This window comes from Ceratotherium simum, chromosome 29 (genome assembly GCF_057802395.1).
Source record: "Ceratotherium simum simum isolate JZ-2026a chromosome 29, ASM5780239v1, whole genome shotgun sequence".
Lineage (NCBI taxonomy): Eukaryota > Metazoa > Chordata > Mammalia > Perissodactyla > Rhinocerotidae > Ceratotherium > Ceratotherium simum.
In genome coordinates, this window is record NC_141928.1 from 34,684,114 (window position 1) to 34,704,997 (window position 20,884).

The window sequence follows — 20,884 nt, forward strand, 5'->3', positions numbered from 1 at the left end:
TTTATACTCCATGGCTAAATTGTTCCTCTCCTTCTATTCTATGCACAACTATTTCTCTTGTTATTAATGTGGCTTAAAACAAAATGAGGGAGAGCAATAACCACTCATCAAACTTATGATAAGCAGGAAGTAGTCATAGAATCATAGAGGGAAGTATCTCCTGAGGTTAAAATTAGAGGCATTGGAATCAAACAGATCTGTTTTGAATGGCTGCTGAGCCACTTTTAGCTGTGTTTGTTGGACAAGTTTGTTAACCTATATTAGCCTCAGTTTCCTCATCTGTGAAATGAGGGTAATATTTTTTGCCTCATAGGATTGTGAATTAAATGTAACCCAGATTTATGGCTGTTCCCCTATGTCTGCTGACTTTGCTGACCTCAGATTTTCTTTCTATCCTGCCAAATAATCCTCATGTTCTAGGAGCATTGAGGAATAAGGAAGAATTTTCTGATGACTTCCCAGGGCAGATGGAAAAGAAGGTTTCATCACATGTTCCACAGCGGGATTTTTCACAATCCCCAAGATCCCTCCTGAACACTGTCCTCAGCCTCTCCTCTATTATTTCTAAACAATTCAGTTCTGCCCCAAACTTGCACACCCTTGCGCAGTCCACAGTCATTTTGCTACTCAGCAGTTCAAACATCATGCCATTAAGTGGACATCCAACTGTCTATCAGAAGGAATTTTAGCACCATCTGTTGTTACTTCAGCACGTCTTTGGGGGTCTCCTCTTTCACTCAAATGGTCTATCAGAATGTTGCTTACAATCATATTCAACTTTTCTCCCTAAGAGGTGTTCTAAGGGGGAGTATAAAAACGACTTCCCCCATTTTGCGACATGAGTTTTATATTATATAATACGTGTAAAACGCTTAGCACAATGCCTGCACAGAGTCGTACTTAATAAACGAAAGTTCATTTTTTTCAGGCAAAGTGAAAGTAATGTAGTGAGACACACAGCTTTGATATATCTGGAACAACTGCTCTACTTAAGAATTTCTGTCTTGTGCCTATCCTCTAATTATTAACATTCTATTGGAAAAGGTATTAGCAACCCTGAGCCACAGATGTCCAGGACATGAAAGACATCAAGGGTGTGTCACTTCAGGCTCAAACTCCCATCTGGAGACCTGGGCACATCCCTGCCCAGATGGCTCATCATCATCTTTTCCACCATCATCTTTTCCTCCTTATACAAAGAGGTTAAATGTCTTCCCCAAGTTTACATCAGCTTCTAAATTACAAAGGTAGGGGCTATAATGTAATTTTGTTAAAGGAAATAAATACTTGGCTGCCATTCTCTCTTCTCCAACAGGCAAGTTGCATTGACCCTGATCCCCCACAATGTCCCGTGGTCTCTCAATGCCCCTCAATGGGTAGTTACCGACGCTCTTAGCTGGTTTAGTTGAGAAGTTTCTTCTTTCTGGGTCATAGTAAGTCTGTTTAGACTTCCTCCTACCACTGCGTGGTTTGTCAGCTATTCTGCTGGCCTGGTGACTTTTTATCCATTTAACCACAGAGAATGTGCTTTGGGCCAGCACTCAGCCAAAGGCTGGGGAAACAGGGGAGAAAATATGGTTCTCAGATGAACCCAACTCTAAGTCACAGGGAGTGGTGAGCCATGTAACACTCCATGAGCCAAGTATTCAAAGTGGGGCAGGGCGAGAGGGATTCATTTTGCCTGGGGTGTAGGGAGCCAGGGGAGGTGTCAGGAGCCCTAGAGTTTGATGCGGGCCTAGGAAACGTGCTGATGGCACAGCATGAAGAGTGATACCAGTGGGATTTTCTAGGCCATGAAGAAGGTGATGACAGCCATTCCAGACTTTTTGGGGGTGCCAGCCAGAATCAGAGTGAGAACTCCAAGATGGAAAGGAAACTCAAGGGGACAGAATTAAGGCCTTTCTTTACATCATCTCTTCCCGTGTGGAGACCCAGCTCAAGTACTGGAGGGCTCTGTACTTTCCTTTTATAGAGAAGACCATTCCCTTAGAAATGGGGGTTCTTTTCCTCCATATACAGAAAGGCTAAATGACTTATTCAGGTAGGTAACAAACCCAATGCCTATCCCAAGGCTTAGCTCATAATCTGTGGTCAATAATCAATATTTATTGCATGAACAATGAATGAAGGAATAAGTGAATGAACAAACCCAGTTCTCCTGACTCCCATATAGAATGATTTCTGCTACTTGGCACTTGTTAGTGTTGTTTTTTAGTCATACTTCTAGCTGATTCTATCACCATCCATAGCAGAATCCCAAGGGATATACCCTGAGGTCTTTGTGAATCTTCAAATTCATGAAAGCATCTATAACATAAATTTTTCTTAATATGAAAATTGTGTACAGGGCAGGGAGTTTACCCAACAGTTTGTAAAATTGCTTTCTATTATTTCTGCCTCCAGTCCCAACACCTTTCAATCTCTCCTGCCCACAGTCATCAGGGGCTCGTCCTATTGTCCCTAGACCCCCACTTCTCATATGATCTCCATGTGACCTTTCTGTGGTTTACAGGCCAAAAGGGCTTCCCCAGCCCAGGATTAGAGAGCCCAAACTGCCTTCTCATCCTTGTCTCTTGCATTCATTCAACAAGTATTGATAAAGCACTTAAGAATCAGACCCTGTACTGGGTACCGAGATACGGGGATAAAGAGGAAACACACACAATCTCAACTCATGGTGCTCACGGTCTAGTGGGAGAAACAGTAAAAAAATGAAAGTTATATTACGCAATGGTTTATATTATGTAATGGTAGTTTTGATAAGTGCCGCAAAGGGGAAGTATAGGATGGGAGGTTGTTTAGCAGGGGAATCTAATTTGTTTAGGAGGGTCAAGACCAGCTTCCCCAAGGGACTGCAGTTACGGGGGTAGGAGATAGCTCAGCAAGGTGATGGCGGAGGGCGTTCTGGGCCCAGGGCACGGTGTGGGTAAAGGCCCTGAGGTGGGACAGAACTTCGCTTTCCCAAGGAGATTCAGAAAGGCCCGTGTGGCTGCAATGCTCGGCTCCCAACAGCCCTGTGATTGCTTCCTATTGCACTGAGAGCCAATCCAAAGTCCTTATTGTAGCAAACAAGACCCCCCATGCTCAAGAACCTACTGCAGCTCAGATCTCATTTCCTCACCTTTCCCCTCCTGCCGGCCTCAATTTGCCATTCCTCAAAAGTGGCAAACATAGCTCATTTTCTGGGCACCTGCATTTTCTCTCCCTTCTATCTATGACCCCCCATACCAGATATCTTCACAGCTCTCTCCCTCATTCCATTTGGGTTTGTGCTAAAATGTTATGTATCAAAGGGACCTTCTCTAATCACTTCCTGTAATAGTGACCCTCTCCCACTCTCTGTCCCATTACCCTGCATATTGTTTTTCATCATGCTTACCACCCCCTGGCATATCATTTTTACTTGTTAATGAACTGTGTCTCTCCATTACCTTGGAAGGGTCATGAATAAAGGTACCTTCTCGATTGCTGTACCCTCAGTGCCTAGTACAGTGCCTGACTCAGCAACAAATCAACAAATATACAGCTGAATGGGAAGAGTGATACAAGCCCAGACTGGAGAGAAAGACAAGAGCCAGACCCTGTGACACGTACATGCAATTTCCTGCCTCCGGGCCTAGCTTATGCTTTTCCCTCTGCCTTCATTGCTCTTCCCCACCCCCACCCCCTCCATCACCATCTCCGCCAGTGGAAGTCCCATTGACACAGCCCATTGCTTGAACTTCCTCATAGCATTTAGTTGCTTTCTCTTTGGATTCTGGTGAGTGGGGTATACGTTTGACTCCTGTCCTCAAATAGACAGCTCCCGATGGGTAAGACCACGTTGGATTCATGTCTGTCCCCAGTCCCAGCATAGAGCCTGACTCAGAGTAGGAAAGTCTCTGTTTCATCACCTGGCAGGATGGCAATAATCCAGGGAGCTAATAATCCAGGTCAGGGATTATAATAAGTTCAGAGAGCCGAGCTAAAGCCATGGCTGGGTTTGAAGGAACATATAGTTAAGAGCATGAACTCAGAGCCTGATTGCCTGGGTTTTGAATCTGGCTCTGTCAATGACTAGTGATTTATTTAACCCCTAAATGTCCCAGTTTTCTGTAAATGGGCATAATAAGAGTACCTCTGTCATAAACCATTATGAAAGTTACCTTAATCACTATATGGAAGTATTCAGAACAGTGCCCAGAACATAATGATTACTATGTACATGTATTGTTTAAATCAATAAATACAAAGCCTAGGATGTTGTCTTGTGGCAGGAGACCTCGAGTCCAGGGGAGGCCTGAACTTGGTAGGGGGGCAGCATCTAGAGATGCTTTTGGGAATCTGGCAGGACATTCAGAGACAAGGAGATCTTAGGAGCCAGAGCCGAGTCCCAGCCAGTGTTCCAGTCAGTCGTTCTACAGAAAGGGAGACTGAGTCCAAGAAGCATCTCCCTCGAGCTCCCACCATGGCAGAAGAATGCCAACAACTCAAGTGGCCCCAGTCTAATGCTCCCTCTGCTGTTTCCGCACAATTTATCAGTGGGAGCTGATAACTGGCTTCCCAGATGGTGGTTTATTATTTATTTTTGTTTGTTTCCCTCCTTGTTTCTCAGAGTTGAGGTAGCTTACAGGAAGCAGTAGACGGTAAACTGTGATTAAAAACAAAATTAGGATTAGGAAAGATATACATTAAAATAAGAGGCCAGAATGGTGGTGAGGCAGGATAGGAGAGAGCACTGATGACAGATAGAATACAAGGGTCTGTACAGTTGTTATTTTAATGTGCAAATTAAGTTCTGAGCTTCCTAATGGCGAAAGTGAAAAAAGACACGTGGTCAGTTATATAGAAGAGAAGATCAAAGTGTTTTCCTGGTTCCTAGCCCTAAAAGAAGTTTCTCATTTGTGCCAGGCTCTTCAGCGTGACATTGAAAGCAAACTTTTTCTTCTGATGATCTCCATTCTTATGCCCTGGGGCCGGCTTGGCTGATGAGTTGTCCAGATTTTTCCCCTAAGGTGGTTATAACTTCTAAATTTGCTTGAAAAATCTTAGATCCTCATTCTGCCTCTGCTATGATTATGGGGTTCCCCTGATTAGCCAAGAACTACATTTGTGATTCAACCTCTCAGAATTTCACAGTTCTTAAAGACCATAAACGTCATCAAGTCTAACATCCCCATCCCAGTCACCTTCTCATGTTTGAATCTTCTCTGCAACAACTCCATCAAGTGGCCATCCAGATTTTTCTTGAATACCTCCAGTGACAGGAAGCTTACTACCTTTAAAGGCATCTCATTTTATCTGTCCATGAAGTTTTTTATTCTCTTGAGTTGACATCTGAATCCTGGCCATACTGATTGAAAGAGACATTTTGTCACTGAGGAAAGAAATCACGTCAAATTGGCCAGCAGGAAGAAACTCTGGGAATCCTGAGCTTCATTAAAAGTAGACTTTTGTTCAAATAAAGTGTTAAAATTAAAGCAGTATATATCCAAGTGGGGCCAATTGGCATTAACTCACCACAGCATATGGTGTGCTTCCTTTTATATGCATGTTTAGCAGCTAGTGGGTACCAAACCTTGCACAGCTCTCAATTGCTAGCACTAATGAAGGATCTGTTTGCTTTGGGGGATAAAGATGGTATCACTGATTCACAGTTGTTTTTCCAGGAGTGATGAACAGATTTCACTTCCTCATCTGCACTCTCTTGCTTGGTCCTTTCTCATCGCCACTACCGTAGCTCTTCTTCAGACCTCGTCGTCTCTTGCCAGGACTGTTCACTTGCCTCTAACTGGCCTCCCTGCGTTGGTTCCGGCCCTCTCTGGTCCAAGATCACAGTACCAGAGGGATCTTCAAGCACAGATCTGCCATATCACTTCCAGCTTGAAGTCCTTCAGTGGCTCCTGTTAGCCCCAGGGTGGAATCCAAGCTTCTTAGCATGTAGGATAGGCAGGGCAGGTTTGGGGTCACTTGTGGCCATGGAACAGGGCAAAGCTAACTGTCCCTCATTCAGGGACAGTTGAGCCCCAAGGTAGTATAGGGCCTCTGGAACAATAGCTCATATCCATATAACTTTACAACATTCCCAGTCTATTCACTGACAAAAGTTAATTTCATCTCCGGTGAGCAGAAGCAGCAGCAGAGATTCTCACAACACCCCTGCTAGTAGGAGTGCTCCTACTACTGATAGTAACCATAGCGAACATTTTTATAGCGCTTCTCGCATGCCAGGTTCTGTTCCTCAGCACCTGATTACCTCACTTAATCCTCACGAGAAGGCGATGGTACTTGCGCCACCCTGAGAGTGAGCGTCTCCTTCTCCTCTCCCTAGTCCCAGCCCTGGCAAGACTCGTTTGACAGTGACACGTGGAGCAGGCTTTTGGGGCACCTGGTGGGGGGAAACTCAGACAGACAGTGTGGTCTGAGCAGAGGTCCAGCCTTAGCCTAGCTGCTGGCAGTAGGATCAGAAGGACCAGCTGGAGTTTTGCAGTTGGGGTCCGCGGGCCAGGAGGCTGTTCCCGCAGCAGGCAGCACGATGGGGAGAAGACCGCAGGGCTGGGGTCCGATTCCCATCCGTGTGTGCCACTGAGGGGAGGCCCATGCAGGGTTTCTGGGCCTCAGTTTCCTCCTCTGCACAAGCAGGGTATTAACAATCCCTCTGTCTCCCTCCCAGGCTCAGTGTGATGATGGCAGTGAAGGTGTCTGATGGACAGTAAGGTGATGTGCCTACACAGCGTGAGCGGGAAGAGGGCATCCAAGTGGGTACAGGGGCCCGGGGGCAAGCCTATCCCCACCACGGACGCGCTCAGGAAGCATGGCACGCAACTTCCCCTTTCGGGGGGAAGACTTCATATCTCATTAAAGTGGAGGAAACAACTCAGCTTGACAAAGGCAGCTGTGCTTCATGTCACAGGAGAACAGCCCCCGTCCCACCACCAAGCCCATGGGCAGCCCGCAGCCGGAAGCAGCATGGCCTTCAAATCCGAGCCCCAGCTCTGCCCTCTGGGCGATGACTTTTTCCAGCTCAGTCACAATGAAATGTCTCCTTCTCCCACATAAACCTGGGGCTCTGCCCCCACCTGCCTAGCCCATCACCCACACTTCCCCTGGGTCTTAAAACAAGCTACTTCCTCAAGACCCAGGGGCCCACCTTAGGAAGTGTGAGATCCATGCTGATAACTAGCTAGGAGGCTAATTGAAAATATTTATGGGTTTGCATGTTAAATCTGTCAAATCAAGTAAAAAATCATTCTTATCTACCATAACCAGCAGTTATGCAAATCTGCCAATGGCATTAATTAAAGGACTTCCTTACTTCTCAGAGCATTTATCATAAATGAGGAACAGGAACACTCAGGGGCCTATTTCGTTCTCTCCAGCAGCCATAGCCCCATCTGAATTAATGCCATACGAGCAGAGTCTACCCTGGAGGGGAGGAGGAATTTGATTCCTTGTGGGCAGATATTTGAGTTCTGTGTTTGTGTGGCACTGTATGTTTACCAGGTGTCAGGTTAGATGGGAGAGGCCATCCCCCAAGTGAATCTTCACACTTCCCACATCATCACTGGAGACTTCAAGCCTCACGTTGATCCCTTGTGGTGGGCAGAGTGGATGCCATGTACAGAACAATTTCACGTCCATTATCCTTTTAGATTTTCACAACAGCTCTGTGATGTTGGTTATTATCCCTGCATTGCAGAGGAAAAAATTTGGACTTTCTTGCTATGAAACAGGGTTGACCAAAATTTTTGTAAAAGGCCAAATAGTAAATATTTTAGGCTTTGTGGGCCGTAAGGTCTCTCTCACAGCTCTCAACTCTGCCATTGTAGCACGAAAGCAGAGTTAGATACTGAATAAACAAATAGGCGTGGCTGTGTTCCAATAAAACTTTATTTACAATAACAGGTAGTGGGCTGTAGTTTTCTGACCTCTGCTATAAAGCACTGAGATTGTTGGGGGAAGATACCTTTGGTAAATAGAAAACCTTAATGAGTAGATTTGTTATAAACTCAATAAATATTACTGAACATCCAATGTATGTCTGGCACTGTGAGGGGTACATAGATAAATTATAGATAAATCAAGGAGCTCATAGTATGGCGGGGGAAATATCTGTATGAATTCACATCACTATCATGGCTCAGGGCCATTAGAGGAGGCAGATGAGACTCAGAACCCAGAACATCTAGAACGTCAAGGAGCTGTCTGGAGGAGATTACGTGTTAGGTGGGCTTTGAAGAACAACTAGGATGGAACATGAAGCGTTGTCCACGGGGCCGGGAAGGTCAGTGTGATCAAGGTTCCCTTCCTCATTCTGCTCCTCCAACTGGTAGAGACCAGGTATATTCATAGTTAGTGCCCAGGCAGAGCCCTTGTAGGGCAGATGTGTGGTGAGGGCCACTGAGGGCCTGGGATCAGGATGGTGCTTAAGGCCTATGGGAACAACAGACCCAAATTAGGCCATGCGAGAGCCAGTTGGAGTGAGACAGGTAGTTATGGGCAGCAGAGAAAGAGAAGTTGGGGTGAAGGGCGTCCCATGGCACTGAGTCACAGGGAGGGGCTGTGGCTGCGTAGAACCTTAGGTTGCAAGTCATAATGCTGTGGCTGCAACCCCTGACCCTGGGCCCGGGCCAGGAGGAGTTCCCCACACCAGTAATAGTAGGGATGATCTCACTTTGGGCGAGTGCCTGTGGTGCTTTGAGATCACAAGTCACATTCGCAACCATTATCTGTACATCTTCATAACAAATCCTGTGAGGTTAGTCCCATCATCCCCATCTTACAGGTAGAGAAACTGAGGCTCGGAATAATGCTCTGCTGTGCCAAGAATTTGAAGCTAGATCTGTGTGACCTCGAAGCCAGTGCTTTTCTCACTGTTGTGTACTGGCCCTTAGTGCCGGTGCCAGGTGTTAGAGATGGAGAGTAAGAGAATAAGAAGATGCAGGTCAGAATCCTAATCAGGAAAAGCCACTCTGGTGGAGTTAGGGCTCAAAAGAGCGCTATGGGAAGGGATCAGATTCCACCTGATGACGCCCTGGGTTCCCATGAAATGTGCTCTTATTTTTGCCGAGCTCACCGAGGGACTAAGTGATTCAGCTCCAGGCCATCTCCTTAAACTCTCAGAGCATGCCCCCACCCATGCGACAGCCAGCTGGCGGGCTTGGGAATGCTTCTGGGCTCTGCCCCTTTTGCTTCTAGCTTTTACTCTCTGCCTGGTCTCTATGGGTTCCAGCTCTTTCCAGCCAGCACCTTTGGATTATTTCTTTGGGCAGTTTTTCAGGGTTCAACTCTCAGAGCATACACAACCAGTCCTGAGTGTCTATCCAGAGGCCCAGGCCTCACATTCGTGATGAGCCCTCAATGTCTGTGTTTAACCTCATCTCAGTTGGGGTTGTGCACAGTCTCAGCCAGGCACTGCCAAGCCTGGGAGAAGACTGGCATCATGCAGCTGAAAATTGTGTCTCTAAAAAACTAGAGCCCTGATGGTGTAATAAATAAGTTGATAATTTCTATGATTGTCTTTGAAGAGTAAACAAATAGACATTGTATTGTGCATGTGGTTTAAAAGCCAAAATTTTAAAAAAGCAAATATTTCAGAGATACTACAGTTTATTTGGCCCTGTTTTTGCATTTCTTTCTTTTTATGTAAGGTACTAACAGCCTCAAACATGGAAATGTCCAGGATTTCTCTTGACCCCTGAGGATCCCTAGTGTCCCAACACCCCAGTTTTCTGGGAACAGGAATCGGACAGAGAATTAAACCGCTTGCCTTCCAGATCTTGGTGAGCAGAACAGCTCTCTGCTCAGTCCCCCAAGTTAGAACCCCCTCTCCGTCAGTGCTTCTGCCCACACGGCCGCTGTCTTCATCTGGTTGTCCCCACCTTTCTCTTGGACTGTTATTTAAACATTCTGGAACGTGATCCTTCTGTTACCAGTTTCTGTCCATGCACTCCATTTTCCATACTGCTCTTAGAGTGAGCTCTATAAAAAGCAAATCTAATCAGGCCCTCCTTGGCTGAAAAACCTGGGTACCTTGGTTTTACTCCCAACTTAGTTGGGGCGGGGGTCTTCACTGCCATCAACGCCCGTGGTGACGTTTCGTACATAGGAACGCCCACGGGGGACAGCCCTCCAGTCCCAGAGAACAGAGGCAACTAAGGCCAATCCCTTCCCGGTGTCCCCCACGTCTCCCCTGCCCTGCTGGTTTTCACCAGACCCATCAGTTGGACAATGGTGTCATTATATGAGGTTCTTGCCCAGATCTTGGAAGGGACATACAGTATCAAGATACAAAATCCGGATACTTACTTGTTGTTCTTTTACGCCACACAAGAAAAAGCCTTAGGTCCTCCTGAAGAAGATGTCTTCCTTTCTGCCGATGGGTTCCTGTCTTTCTGAGCCTCCTTCCCCACACGGTTTCCTCTTCAGGTCTTCAGAGCGTGCCTCACTGCACACCTTTGCCCAAGAGGCTGTTCTAGTTCTCTCTGATCTTACAAACTCGAGTGACACCTCAGGTTCTAGTGGGTCCCAGAGTGACAGGTGAGGGTGGCTCTCGTCCCCTGGGTGACTGTGGGTCCACAGTTCCAGTTCACATTCCCTTCATGGAGAGTGGTGGCTGATTTCTTTGCACGGTTACCTAAGAGGCAGATTTGCCTCACCCAGGCAGCAGTGAGTTTTTTGGTCTGTTTTTTATTGTGCGTTTTTTTTTTTTTTTTTTTGGTGAGGAAGATTAGCCCTGAGCTAACATCTCTGCCAGTCCTCCTCTATTTCTTGTATATGGGATGCCTCCACAGCATGGCTGATGAGTGGAGTAAGTCTGTGCCCAGGATCCGAACCCACAAATCCCGGGCCACTGAAGCAGAGCGTGTGGAACTTTAACCACTTGGCCACGGGGCCAGCCCCTTTTGATCTGTTTTTAAAATGAGTCAACTTCATTTCAAGTCCTATGGAGGAAAGGATTTTCCCTTCCATTAGCATATTTTGGCCTTTGCCCCTTTTAGAAACCCAGGTGTCCTCACAATTGTATCTGGTTTTGACTGACAAGCCTGGCTTTCCTTGTAAAGAAGCCAGGCTAGCTGTAAGTGGCTGCTTTCTTTCCTACCCAGGATGAATAGTATGGCTGAGATCCACATCTGATAGAAAGGGGTAATGGAGGGGTCGCTGGCGCACTCAGCAAAACACGCTAAACTCCTGCCGTAGTGAACTTCTGGCCACCTGCATTAGTTTCCTGGGGCTGCTGTGACAAACGACCACAAACTTGGTGGCTTAAAAGCACAGAAATGTGTTCTCTCACGGTTTTGGAAGCCAGTAGTCTGAAATCAAGGTTGACAGGGCCATCTCCCTCTGAAGGCTCTAGGGGAGAGTGCTTCCTTGCCTCTTCTAGCTTCTGGTGGCCCCAGGTGTCCCCTGGTTGTGGCAGCATCCCCTCCAGTCTCTGCCTCCGTCTTCACATGGCCTCCTCCTTTGCGTGTCTTTCCCTTCTCTTCTGTCTCAAGTCTCCTCTGCCTTTCTCTCACAAGGATACCTGCCACAGTAATCCGGGATAATCCAGGATGAACTCATCTCGAGATCTTCGACTTAATTACATCAGTGAAGACCCCTTTTCCAAATAAGGTCACATTCACAGTTTCCAGGTGTTAGGACATGGACATATCGTTTGGGGGGGCCGCCGTTCAACCCCTACACCACCCCAAGTCCTCTCACAGTTCTGCCTCTGCGTAGGTTCTCTTCCCTCTACCTTTGGTGTCCTTCATCGTCTTCCCACCTGTCTGCCATCCTCACGTTTTCCTCTGCAAACTCGTTTTGTCCTTAAATACGAGCTCAAACATCCCCTTGTGCGTAAGTCTTCCCTGACTCCGGGAGGCACTGTCACGTGTTCCTTCCTCTGGGACCCTGCAGCACGGGGCTCACTTGTCTGGAAGGCACTTGCCAGCCTGAGTCTGGGAAATGAAGCCAGTCAGGTGGGCGAGTGCAGTGCCAGGCAGGAGAGAGCCCTTCACTGAAGCCACTCCTCTCAAGGTCACCAGCGACTTTCATTTTGCCAAATCCTCTGGTCCCTTCTCTTTGTTGCCTTCTTTTTTTTTTTTTTTTTTTTTTTACTAAACTGCCTAGCAACATTCGACACAGTTAATTGCTGCCTCCTTCTTGATCACTTTCTTCTCCTGGTCATTATGTGACGCTGCCTTGTTTTCCTCCCACCTCACTGGCCGCTCTCGCACTCTCCTTTGCTGGTCCTCATCCACTGCTAAGCCTCTAGACCCTGGGCACTGGGCTCTGCTGTTTCCTCTTCATCCCTTCTGCCCAGGAACTCCATGGCTTCCAGCAGCAGGCATATGTGCCAATGACACTTAAATTTATACATTCAGCCCAGACTTTCTGTTTACCTCTGGATTTGTGTATCCAGTTATTGACTTGACATTTTCACTTGAACGTCTAATGGATATTTTACCTGTAACATATTCAAAGTGAAACACTCATTTTTTCCCAAACTTAGTTCCCTCATTGCCCCCACTCCAAATGGCACTGCCATCTACTCAGTTGCTCAAGCCAAAAACCCAGCGTCATCCTTGATTGTTGTTTCCTATTTCCTCGTGTCAAATCTGTCAGAAAATACTGTGAGCTCTACCTCCAAAATATGCCTTGAGCCTATGGATTTATTTCCTTTTCTACCACTACCATCCCAGCTTCTGCCTCCCTTCTCTTGCCTCAACTCCCCCCACTTTGCCTTTACTCACTATCTTCCTACCCCCTGGGCCTTCCTTGTGTTCTTCAGACAGCCATGCTGGTTTCTACCTCCTGGATTGCCTCCTTCCTTTGTGTGGAATGATCTCCTCTTAGATCTTGGCATAGTCAATTTCTTTCTTTTCTGTAAGGCCTTGGTTCCAATGTGACTTGTCACCTAAAGTATCCACCCCAAGTCACTTTCTATCTCAAGACCCATTTTCATTTCTTTCTATTAATCAGTATCTGAAATAATCTTGCTTTTTGCTTGATTAACAACGTTGTCTCCTCTCTCTAGACAAACTCATATACTTGCCTGCCTTATCACCGACCATTCCTAGAAAAGTATGGCACCTAATGGCAACTGAATATGCATTTGTGGAATAAATAAGTGTATGTTTTAGAAAAATGACTCTGGTAACAATTTGGAAAATAGACTTGAAGGGAAGAAATTTGTGCTTTAGAAAGTTCTCTCTGGCTAGAGTGTGCAGTGTGGATTGGACTCAGAAACCCCACGGTCGCTTGGAACACCAAACCTCGTAGAATATGTGGTGAGATTATAGCCTAGAAATGACTTGGAAGATTTCTTCATTGACTCCGACAGGTGGGCTTCTTTTCTTGTGCTGTTGCCTTTAAGTTGAGTAGTTAAAATGGGGCCAAAACAGATTTCCACAAGTGTGTGAAAGTGGAATTAGATACTTTTCTCGTGGCAGCTCGTGACCCAAAAAATCATGGACAATCGCTACAGGGACAGTCATTCTCTGAGAGCGTCTTCTGGCAGTGAAGAAGCCAGGGGAATGAGCCTGCAGTGGCGTGCGCTTCGCTCCTCGAGTGAGGTCCTTTTAGCTGGCCTAGTGGTGAGTAATGTGGGGACAATTCTTTTATTTCCATCTCTTCTTTATTGCGCAAAAGAGCACACAGATCTTCACAGAAAAGGGGTTAGCCAGGCTCCCTAACTCTAGGGTTCTTCTTTCTCTCTTTATCCCAGAGCCTGAGTTCTCTTGCATTCTTTTCAAATCTCAGTGCAAATAGAAAGGATGCTTAGAAAAGTGGATAAAAAGAACACAGAATAGAAATCTTCTAAACCTGCCAAATTCTTCCCCTGAATCCCATGTTATGCAGAATTTATATTCAGTAAAATTATGTATTTTTTCAGGACAGATAAAAAACCATCCCGATGGCAATTATCCCCTCTCTTTTTTTTTTTTTGATAGTTTTTATGGAGTGATTTGAATGATTAGGACCTCTCCTTCATTGTGCAGACTGAGAAATTGTAAACCTCATAATCAGGAGAGCTGGGAGATCTGAGTGGGCAAGCCAGATTCAAGGAGCTGGCACAGTCAACCCGGAGCCACATGGAAAGTGAGCTTTGCCAGTCTGCATGGACAGTCCTCTTCCTAAAAGGCATATGATGTTCTATGTGACAGTACGATATCGTAGAAAAGTGTGGAATTAGAAGGCAGGAAATCTGGGATGTGGTCCTCACCACTCGGGTGACCTTGGACAAGCTACTTAGGTTTTGAGTCTGGGCTTACCTGTCATGAAATGGGAGTAATAATACATCCTTCCCCTATGTACCATGCTATTCTGAGAATTAAAGGTATATGTGAGCAGGCTTAGGAAACTGGGAAGACCTCTGTGTATTTTAGTCATTATTTCCTAGTATGTCAAATCAAAGTCTTAATCTAGAATGAATAAATCTATTCACAGTGAATATTCATTCATTAGACAGACTGATTGATGATGAGTTGGGATTCTGGATTCAGACCAGAAGACAGAAATAAACCTACTCTTGATATTTTAGAGCCTCTCCAACTTAATATGATTTAATTGGCACATTTAGTATAGAACTTGTGTATTAGGGCTGAAAATGTGGCTATTGAGATTTAGTGAGAAAAGATGGTTTTATCCATTTGATATTTACTCGATAAATATTTTTGGGTGCAGGTAAAGTGTTTAAAACAGTGCTTAGGACATGTCAAATGCTCAATAAATTCCCACTGTTGTTGTTGTTGCTATTTGCCAGGTCCTGGGCTGGGCTTTGGGGTTGCAAATATGCAAAGCCATGGTCTCTTCTCTGACTCTAGTGGAAGAGTCATTTGTGAGTTGACAATTACAGGAATGAAGCAATTGGGGGACAGTCAGAGACTGACTCAAGTCAGCCTGAAATTCTCCATTATTTATTAGTTGGGTGAACTTGGACAAGTGACTTAACCTTTCAGGATTTTCCTCATCTGTAAAATGGGATCATAATAGCACTGATTTTAAGGGATTGCTGAATGAATGAAATTAGATAATTATTCATTCATTTGTTTAGCAAACATTTATTGAGTATTGTGGTTGGCAGAATAATGGCCCCCTAGAGGTGTCCATGGCCTAATCCCCAGAATCTGTGAATTTGTTAGGTCATGAGTCAAAAGAGAATTAAGGTTGTAGATAGAATTAAGTTTGCTAATCAGCTGACCTTAAAATAGGAAGATTATCCTGGATTAATGGGAGGGGCCCAATGTAATCACAAGGATCCTTAGAAGTGGAAGAGGGAGGCAGGAGAGGGGTCAGAGTCACGGATTTGAAGATGGTTTGCTGCAAACTTTGAAGATGGAGAAACAGGGCCACAAACCAAGGAAGGCAGGAGGCCTCTAGAAACTGGCAAAAGCAAGGAAACACATTTTCCCCTAGAGCGTCCAGGAGGAATGTAACCCAGTCTATACCTTGATTCTACCCAGTGAGATCCATTTCGAATTTCTGACCTCCAGAGCTGCACCGTAATAAATCTGTGTTGTTTAAGCTGCTAAGGTTGTGGCCCTTCATTACTGCCACAGTAGGAAACTGATACAATGTGTACCTAATGTGCCACCAGACTCTGCTCTAGGTGCTGGGGCTGAGCAGTTGGACACACACACACACACACTGCTTGCTCTCTTGGAGCTTAAATTCTAGAACAATAAATAAATAGACAAATAGATATGTGTCAGAGGCTGTTATGTGCTATGAAGAAAAATTAAAGCAGGGTAAGAGAGCTGGAGAATAAAGGTGGTATTATTTTACATAGGAGAGATGAGAGGGCCTTTGTAATGTGGTGGTGTTTGAACAGAAACCTGGATTAAATGAGGACTTGACCCATGTGGATATCTGGACGGAAGAGCAACCTTGGGTGACACAGCTCCTTTCTGAGTTCCATTCCCAAGGATGGATGTAACTAGGAGCCTCCAGCTCCCAGGAGCTGGGGGAATGAATGCCTCAGTCCTGAAGGGATCTGATGAGCGCATCACAGCATCCACCACAGGGGGCTGTGATAATAGTCTGGCCAAGAGGTGATGATAATTTGTATGGGGATAGTTACAGGGGAGAAGGTGAGAAATAATAATTTTAAAGTAGACCTCACAGGATTTGCAAATGGATTTGCCAGAATGAAAAGAGAGATGTCAAGGCTGACTCCAAGCAAGTGGAATGGGGTTGCTATGTACTGAAATGCGGAAGACTGGACAAGGGGCAAATTTTCGTGAGAGCAATCCAGAGTTTAGTTTTAGATATATTAAATCTGAGATGCTTTAGCATCTCCAAGTAAAGAGATGTTGAGTTCAGAGAAGAGATCAGGCTGGAGATGTAACTTTGGGAGAAAACTGTGGCACTGACCTCAATCACTTTAGGGAGTGGATGTAGGCAAAGAAGAGATCTAAGATTGAGTTCTGGGGCACTCCATCAGTGAACGATTGGAAAGATGAGAGAAGGCTCCCACAAAAGCACAGAGCCCAGCATGTGGTAAGTGCCTAGTATAGTGTAGCTAGCTGATATGGTCTGAATTACGTCCCCCCAAATTCATATGTTGCAGCTATAACCCCCAATGTGATTGCATTTGGAGGTAAGGCTTTTAGGAGGTAATTAGGGTTAAATGAAGTCATAAGGGTGGGGCCCTGATCTGAAAGGCTTGGTGGCCTTATAAGAAGAGGAAGAGATCTCTCTATTTCTCTCTCTTTCCTCCGTGTAAGGACACAGTGAGATGGCAGCCGTCAGCAAGCCGGGAAGAGGGTTCTCACAAGGAACTGAATTGGCTGGCCTCCAGAACTGTGAGAAAATATATTTCTGTTGGTTAAGCCATCCAGTCTGTGGTATTGTGTTGTGGCGGCCTGAGCTAAGACACTAGCCATGAAATTCGACAAAAGGCAAAGGTGAGTAGGCAGAATAAAAGCCTCCTGAAAATGTCTACATCTGAATCCCCAGAACTTTTTTTTTTTTTTTTAATTTTTTGTTTATTGCAGTAACATTGGTTTATAACATTGTAAAAATTTCAGGTGTACATCATTGTACTTCTATTTCTGCATGGACCACATCATGTTCACCACCAAAATACTAATTACAACCCATCACCACACACATGCACCGAATTATCCCTTTCATCCTCCTCCCTCCCCCCTCCCCTCTGGCAACCACCAATCCAATCTCTGTCCCTATGTATCCGTCCATTGTTGTCACTATCTACTACTTAATGAAGGAAATCATACGGTATTTGACCTTCTCCCTCTGACTTATTTCACTTTGCATTATACGCTCAATGTCCATCCATGTTGTCACAAATGGCTGGATTTCGTCGTTTCTTATGACTGAGTAGTATTCCATTGTGTATATATACCACAGCTTCTTTATCCATTCGTCCCTTGATGGGCACTTAGGTTGCTTCCAAGTCTTGGCTATCGTGAATAAGGCTGCAATGAACACAGGGGTGCATGTACCTTTGCAAATTGGTGTTTTCAAGTTCTTTGGATAAATACCCAACAGTGGAATAGCTGGATCATATGGTAGTTCTATCGTTGATTTTTTGAGGAATCTCCATACTGTTTTCCATAGTGGCTGCACCAGTTTGCACTCCCACCAGCAGTGTATGAGAGTTCCCTTCTCTCCACATCCTCTCCAACACATGTTGTTTCCTGTCTTGTTAATTATAGCCATTCTGACGGGCGTGAGGTGATATCTCATTGTAGTTTTGATTTGCATTTCCTGATAATTAGTGATTTTGAACATCTTTTTCATGTGTCTGTTGGCCATCTGTATATCTTCTTTGGAGAAATGTCTGTTCAGGTCTTTTGCCCATTTTTTAATTGGGTTGGTAGTTTTTGTTGTTGAGATGCATGAGTTCTTTATATATTTTGGAGATTAAGCCCTTATCAGATGTATGGTTTGCAAATATCTTCTCCCAATTGTTAGGTTGTCTTTTCGTTTTGTTGATGGTTTCCTTTGCTGTGCAGAAGCTTTTAGTTTGATGTAGTCCCATTTGTTTATTTTTTCTATTGTTTCTCTTGCCCGGTCAGACGTGGTGTTTGAAAAAGATGTTGCTAAGACCGATGTCGAAGAGCGTACTGCCTATGTTTTCTTCTAGAACTTTCACAGTTTCAGGTCTTACATTCAAGTCTTTAATCCATTTGGAGTTAATTTTTGTGTATGGTGTAAGGTAAGGATCTACTTTCATTTTTTTGCATATGGCTATCCAGTTTTCCCAACACCATTTGTTGAAGAGACTTTCTTTTCCCCATTGTATGTTCTTGGCTCCTTTGTCAAAGATTAGCTGTCCATAGATGTGTGGGTTTATTTCTGGGCTTTCGATTCTATTCCACTGATCTGTGTGTCTGTTTTTGTGCCAGTACCATGCTGTTTTGGTTACTATAGCTTTGTAGTATATTTTGAAGTCAGGGAGTGTGATACCTCCAGCTTTGTTCTTTTTCTCAGGATTCCTTTAGCTATTCGGGGTCTTTTGTTGTTCCATATAAATTTTAGAATTCTTTGTTCTATTTCTGTGAAAAATGTTGTTGGAACTTTGATAGGGATTGCATTGAATCTATAGATGGCTTTAGGAAGTATGGACATCTTAACTATGTTAATTCTTCCAATCCAAGAGCACGGAATATCTTTCCATTTCTTTGTGTCTTCTTCAATTTCTTTCAGAAATGTTTTATAGTTTTTCGTGTACAGATCTTTCACCTCTTTGGTTAAGTTTATTCCTAGGTATTTTATTCTTTTTGTTGCAATTGTAAATGGGATGGTATTCTTAATTTCTCTTTCTGCTACTTCGTTGTTAGTGTACAGAAATGCAACTGATTTTTGTATGTTGATTTTGTATCCTGCAACTTTACCATATTCGTTTATTACTTCTAAAAGTTTTCTGGTGGATTCTTTAGGGTTTTCTATATATAAAATCATGTCATCTGCAAATAGTGACAGTTTCACTTCTTCCTTTCCAATTTGGATCCCTTTTATTTCTTTCTCTTGCCTGATGCTCTGGCTAGGACTTCCAATACTATGTTAAATAGGAGTGGTGACAGTGGGCATCCTTGTCTAGTTCCTGTTCTTAGAGGGATAGCTTTCAGTTTTTCACCATTGAGGATAATATTAGCTGTGGGTTTCTCATATATGGTCTTTATTATGTTGAGGTACTTTCCTTCTATACCCATTTTATTCAGAGTTTTTATCATAAATGGATGCTGGATCTTGTCAAATGCTTTCTCTGCATCTATTGAGATGATCATGTGATTTTTGTTCTTCATTTTATTAATGTGGTGTATTACGTTGATTGATTTGCGAATGTTAAACCATCCCTGCATACCTGGAATAAATCCCACTTGATCATGGTGTATAATCTTTTTAACGTATTGTTGTATGTGATTTGCTAGTATTTTGTTGAGGATTTTCGCGTCGATGTTCATCAGTGATATTGGCCTGTAATTTTCTTTTTTTGTGTTGTCGTTGTCTGGTTTTGGGATCAGGGTAATGTCAGCTTCGGAGAATGGGTTAGGGAGCTTCCCCCCCTCCTCAATTTTTGGAAGAGTTTGAGAAGGATAGGTATTAAGTCTTCTTTGAATGTTTGGTAGAATTCCCCAGGGAAGCCGTCTGGTCCTGGACTTTTATTTTTGGGGAGGTTTTTGATTACTGTTTCGATCTCCTTACTGGTGATTGGTCTATTCAAATTCTCTACTTCTTCTTGATCCAGTTTTGGAAGGTTGTATGATTCTAAGAATTTATCCATTTCTTCCAGATTGTCGAATTGGTTGGCATATAGTTTTTCATAGTATTCTCTTATAATCTTTTGTATTTCTGAGGTGTCTGTTGTAACCTCTCCTCTTTCATTTCTGATTTTACTTATTTGTGCCTTCTCTCTTTTTTCTTGGTGAGTCTAGCTAAAGGTTTGTCTATTTTGTTGATCTTTTCAAAGAACCAGCTCTTGGTTTTATTAATTTTTCTATTGTTTTTTGGTCTCCATTTCATTTATTTCTGCTCTGATTTTTATTATTTCCCTTCTTCTACTGATTTTGGGCTTTGTTTGTTCTTCTTTTTCCAGTTCCTTTAGGTGCATTGTTAGATTGTTTATTTGAGATTTTTCTTGTTTGTTGAGATAGACCTGTATCGCTATAAACTTCCCTCTTAGAACCGCTTTTGCTGTATCCCATAAATTCTGGCATGTCGTATTTTCATTTTCATTTGTCTCCAGGTATTTTTTGATTTCTTCTTTGATTTCTTCGTTAACCCAGTCGTTGTTCAGAAGCATTTTGTTTAATCTCCACGTATTTGTGGCTTTTCTGATTTTCTTCCTATAGTTGATTTCTAATTTCATACTGTTGTGGTCAGAAAAGATGCTTGGTATTATTTCAATCTTCTTAAATTTATGGAGACTTGTTTTGTGGCCTAATATGTGATCAATCCTGGAGAATGTTCCATGTGCGTTTGAAAAGAATGTGTATTCTTCGGTTTTTGGATGGAATGCTCTGTATATATCTACTAGGTCCATCTGTTCTAGTGTGTCGTTTAAGGCCAATGTTTCCTTATTGATCTTCTGTTTGGATGATCTATCCGTTGGTGTAAGTGGAGTGTTAAAGTCCCCTACTATTATTGTGTTACTGTCTATTTCTGTTTTTATGTCTGTTAATAATTGCTTTATATATTTAGGTGCACCTACATTGGGTGCGTAGATATTTACAAGTGTTATATCTTCTTGTTGGATTGTTCCCTTGATCATTATGTAATGCCCTTCTTTGTCTCTTTTTACAGTTTTTGTTTTAAAGTCTATTTTGTCTGATATGAGTACTGCTACCCCAACTTTCTTTTCATTGCCATTTGCGTGGAGTATCTTTTTCCATCCCTTCACTTTCAGTTTGTGAGTGTCTTTAGGTCTGAAGTGTGTCTCTTGTATGCAGCATAT